The sequence below is a fragment of the Mytilus californianus genome, unplaced genomic scaffold, assembly GCF_021869535.1.
Source record: "Mytilus californianus isolate M0D057914Y unplaced genomic scaffold, xbMytCali1.0.p SCAF_4, whole genome shotgun sequence".
NCBI classification, from domain to species: domain Eukaryota; kingdom Metazoa; phylum Mollusca; class Bivalvia; order Mytilida; family Mytilidae; genus Mytilus; species Mytilus californianus.
Genome location: NW_026262690.1, coordinates 25,617,151 through 25,623,278, shown reverse-complemented (window position 1 = coordinate 25,623,278; position 6,128 = coordinate 25,617,151).

Here is a 6,128-nt window from a genome sequence, read left to right as displayed (position 1 = left end):
TCGGGTGTCTCTAGCCATATGCATTTTACAATGTTAAATTCGTGGGTTACACTAAAGACCTATACGCATAATTTAATGGAAATGTTCTAGAATGCCCTCTTTATATTTCATCAAGAGTAGAAACATAATTGATTTCAAACATTTCAAAACATGAGAAATATAAACTTAGAAAAAAATTGTATTGGGACCATGACAAATGAAGATTTATATTTTCACATTATTTAGTTTGAATCTAAACACAAATGTGCATTAAAAGATGGGGAAAAAGAGATACATATATATGACAAATATTATCATATATTTAACAAATGGAATTATCCCTCTTTGTATTGGTTCTACCAGGATGTATGTATGGATCCTTTCATTACAGGCGGAAACCCAGTTGAAATAGAACAAAAGAATCGAAGCCTTTTGTTAGAGAAGGCGATAAATGCTTACTGTAATGTTTACTGTAGTAACTCAAATTTTAAAAGTTAATAGAAACAAATAAAATGACAGTTTTTGGCTAAATTACGGAATATTTTATCATAAAAACACAATTTGAATAAGTTTTCAATTTATCTATTACATAATTAAGCAGAACAATTAGTATCAGGCCGACGACATGGGTGTCTATTAAGTTGGATCTTAAAAATGCATAACCTCCGATTTTTCAAAAAAAATAACCACGGACGGAGAACATATCAATCTATTTGTTCCTTAATTTTCGTTTCTGCCCTTCCATTATGTGACTCAAGAAAAAATTCCAAAAAAATGGGTAACAATTGCGTCGAAAAGAGAAAATCGAGCGCACCTTTTTATGTTAGGGCGTGTTTGAGTTGAATACTTTGTCTTGAAAACGTAAAAAGCAAAAGTATTTGATACACCATCTCGCTTCAGATTCTATCATTTTTATATATCAAGGCTACAGGTTGACTTTATAACATCAAAAATTCACAGTACTAAAAAAATGAAATATATAGGTCAAGTGAAATACCTTTCTAATGAATCACAAAAACAGAGTAGGTGTGTTCGAATAGCAAATTTTTACTAAAAGTACTTGACGACAGACTTTTAAGTTGGATCTTAAAAATGCGTATCTTCCAAAAAACTTCATTTTTTGTGTGTGATATCTAGGGTTTATAGTCTTCAACCACTGAAATTTTTTAGTCTGCCCTTCCACGAAATATTAAATTAAATTTTTTTTAAATGTTTATGAATTTTCGAAAATTCCACCTGACAACCGATCAGACAATAGTTTTAAGTTGACTGAATGCAGACAAGTACATTAACTGATGCTCATTAGCTAGTAGATACATTTGTCTTTTAAAATACACATACACAAGAATCAGGGACAGCTCAGCGGGGGTAACGTTATCAGTGACCAACAACGGATCACTTTTGGAAAGATAAAATTTAACATTGTTGTTATGGAAAAAAACATGACAGTTGCTTTAAAATGATTTGTCAACATTTTATTTGTACAATCATAAACTATTGCCATGGCAGGTGAAAAAGCTATTAGATTTATCTTTATTTTGATGTAAAAAAAATTATTTTATGTTGTTTCAAAGTGGTGTCCCTAATGATTTGAAAACTTCCCATGAAAAGATACGTTTTTCCTACATAACTTAACCAAATTCAATGATGACGAGTGGTAGTAAAAAATTCCTATGAAATTCATTATTGCAGTGACATTATTTCGCCATGTCCCATGTTATTTTTGTATAATTCTTCTTTCTGAAGGTGCAAAAAAAAATATTTTAAGTTTACATTTGATGGTGTCCCTGGAAGTTTGAATATGGTGATTATTTCGTTATCAAACGTCAGTTAATGTATACGTATATCTATACGTACCATATTGGGAAAGACAGAAAATGATTGATATAAGATAGCGTCGAAACTTAAAAAAAAAAATAATAATAATAATATTAATCATTTTTTAATTATTGTTTAAAATAAATTCATGATGACGAAAATGTTAAATTGAATTTTAGTCCTGATTAAAAATTGTTGAAATTTTAAACATTATCCGGATAATTTAAATATATAGATAGAACTTAAACACATTTTGTATGATTAGAAAATTGCTAATGAAATACAAAGAGCTTATTTGCAGTACACACCTAATGACAAAGGAAACAATGTGAAATTTGAAATTCTGGACTAAAAGTTGGATGGTGAATTATTTAAAAATGCAAAGCATTTGTGTATTGCTATTAAAGTTTTGTAGGGTTCGGGAAAAGTAACATCTAATTGTTTTTCTTTCTCGTAAACACTTATTATGTATAATACATATTTTATTTATTGGAAGGAAAAAGATATGTACAAGTATCGTTTATTGTGTTCTTATCTTAACCATATTAAGGTGTGAATTTAAACAATAACCACCCGCTGTTTTATCATCTGCCAGCTATTTAATTAATGAAAGATGTAGACCGACATTCATGCTGATTTTGAATATCATTTGACAGTACTAAAAGTTTAATGTACACTTAACGTATAACGCCGTCAACTTCTGTACTCCGGGATGTTTATACATGAACATATATAGCCCCGTCTAGCATGTCTAGTGTGCATGAGAGATTTAACTAAAATTTTGAATGTTGAAATATTGGAATAATTCGTTCATTGTTGAAGAATTGGTAAATGAAATAGCAACCCAACTATGCACATTAATAACTTAGACATCTAGAGAGCAAAATATAGCCTTCTCCAAAAGTCAGGCTCTTACAGGGCAACTTAAATACTCAACAATAGACATGCCTTTATAAAAATGTCGAGATCTAAATCGCCCAGAGTCTATACGTTCAATGGGAATTTAAAAAAAAACTATGTTGTGTTTGCTTACATCCTCTTTTTTCAGTCTCTGGTGGATTGTTTTCTAATATTGACAATAATACCACATCTTCTTATTTTTCTTAAGGTCTCTTATAAACATAAACACTCTCCAAATAACGAAAAACAAATAAGATATGACATACGACAACTACTTACAAGCGGTCCCCAAATTTGGACAGGTACTAGTACATGTATATGGAAATGTGTTCGAGTTAAACTTACTTTTGTAGGTCTCAATCTCACCCTTTTGAATCTCAGTATAGATTAACAGAAAATACAAAACAGACAAGTTCTAGAAAAGAACTTAACTCTGGTTTGTCGGTATAAAGTTATGCCACACATCTTATTTTGGTACCGAAAATTTGCTATCCTATGCCTTTTTTCACTGTTAATCGTCTAAGTTCCAATTCGCCTCCTATTGGTGTCTATATAAAAATGACCGTTCCACATGAGTGCATATTAAATATTTTTGAAAATCTACTTTGCCTTCTGCTTACCGGCGGGCTATGTGATTACAATTTTTTTTTGGATAGACATGTCTTGATAATGTCTAAAATTCAAAGAACCCTCGTACAATGGCTGTATAAAAAGTTGTATCTAGCAGACCTATAATGCTTTTTCATGAACTTATTTAGCGATTTTGTAGGTAACATATATGAAAACTTTTTTTTAAAACTTGCTTGAGGAAGACGGAAAACGATCCCGGATACACATGTGAAGATGAAGCTCTATAGTTTATTGATAAATTTAGATTCACACCGCATATGTTTTCGAAATTCATGCGTTTCCTATGAAATTGTATTGTGTCTTGTTTTTGCATATTACTTCCATCTTTTCTTTTCAATATGGGTTTATGTTAAGAATAAACATCATTATCTAATGGTTAAACAGATACAGCGAAAATTGACACGAAGTAGGCAAATATTTCGAAAAATAGGAATTATACCAACCTGTATGTATTTCACACTAGTAAAAAAGAAGGAAAAACGTGAGATTGCCTTTTTAATGTACCCCTTTAAAATTATTGTAGCCTTAAAATTGTCAAAACTTATCAAATCGACTTTCTAAAATTCACAGGTTTAGTCTTTTTTACCCAGATCTTCTTTAAAGCGTCTCAAAATCGAAAAATGGATTTTTTAAGATTAGAAAAAAACCCACCGCTATTTTAACTAGTTCCGATTTTAGTCTTTTTTTTTAACTATATTAGAACATAAATCAGGCCATTTTTTTTTTTCTCTTTTAAATGGTTTCTCATTTTTTCATACCGGGGCATTTTATAACATAACTTTTTATAACATGTATAACTGGGTTTTACTCATGATTGTTGAATGACGTACAGTGTCCTATAGTTGTTAACATCCTCGTATTTTGTTCTTTGAATTAACGGAAAGTTTTCATCATACCACATCTTTTTATTTACAAGCCAATATATCCATTTGTTTAATTAAGATAATACTTTTCAAATGTAGGACATAAAAGCCCCGGACTTGAAGATGGTACCAGAAAAAAAGTCAGGTTAGAGATAGTTTGTCTCTGATTTACAATGTGAAAAACTTATTTCATAGTAATATTTTGTGTTTTCTTGAACATTAATAATTATAAGTATAAACAACTATGTAAACAAAATCAATTCACGGTAAAAGAATTCATAATGATCTAGTGATTATTTAGAAAATAGGCTGCGAAAATTTGTTATTACTTGACTGGCTTTATGGTACCAAGAAATATATCCTTTGCATGAATAAAATTTGATAAGTCTTCATTTATCAATTCTAACGAACAATATCCCAAGCTGTATAATGAATTTATGTGATAAAAAGAAAGTACTTCAATAATTTAAGCTTCTCTAATATATTCAAACGATAGTAAACAGTTTTACTATTTAAATGTGAATTTTTGTCCTATCAATTGTGTGACGGTCAGGCGTGGGACTTTGTGCCATTTACTTGCAACTCAGGACTGTGAAAAATTACTTTTACTTATGACCTCATAATATTGTAAAGTCAATCGTTTATGGTTTCAGAGGCGTATAAAACAGATAGTAAATACCTTTTTCAGATTTTTTTTTACTATAATCAAGAAGGAAAAAGAAGATTCTCTTGAAAGAAAGATTTGTAATTATGCCAAATGAAAATTAAACTATGAACTTTTTTGACGTGAATTCTTTCTACTACAGCCCAAGTAATTGCATATTTAAATATAATTTTTCTTTCCCTTTAAAACCAAGTGTCTTGCTGATAGCAAGGATTTAAAACTATACAAATCCTTGCTGATAGTTAACATGTTAAAGGATTCCCACTGATTAATCAATTAACACATATATGATTATATATAGACCATCGCGACACATATCGAGAGTTGTCTTATCTTGCGAACTGGACACCAGATGAGTCAAGGAGATTAGAAACCCAGTTCAAAAGAATTATTTCTTAATTTGAGTTATCTCCCTCAAAAGTGTCCACAATTCTTGTACATGACTGGCATATAAGGATCGTAATGGTGCTATGCGGATAAACTTATCGGTTTCCAAGAGCTAAATTGGCAGCGCGTCATCCCTACAATGGCTTCCATTTTTACGATTGTAAAAATGAACTGGCGTAATGGGGAGATAATTTTGACGAAGTAGAATCCTGACTGATTAAGGAAACACGACTTTTGATTATACGCAAACCTGAAAATAGGGTGCCGAATTCGGAAACTCAGACCTGAAAATTTTTAAGTGTCGATTTTTCAAATTCCCATAACTTTTGTTTCCAACGGATTTCTTTCAAACTAGGATTCTGTCAAAGAAATTTTATATTCTAATAAACATATAAAAAAAGTAAATATTAAATATAAAACATTTTTTTAGTCAAACTTTTGACCAAACATGCCGAAAGACCACATCGGAAATATCTCTACAAAGGCAAACAAAACATTAGGCTTTATACAACTGACAGTAGGACAACCGGAAGCGCTTGAGTATTGATTTCGGTGCTCAGTGATACGGTCATTAGACGACGTTGTCAACACGTAATGGCGGCCATTGTTTGACGTTGGATTTGGCATTTCATGCTGTAAAGGTGCATTTATGACATTCTTGGATGCTAAAACTTAATGCCACACAACATAAAAGGTAAAGGATTATTTCAGTTATACCGAGTTAATTATTTTCAAATAAGTGGAATCCCAAAAAATGATTTAAACGGCAAAAATAAAGTGTAAAATTATATGAAACATGAAAATTGAAATCCCATTTTTCATCATTTCCTTTTCATATATTGAATACACTATTTACACCAACCACTGGTGAATTATATTCGGATTTC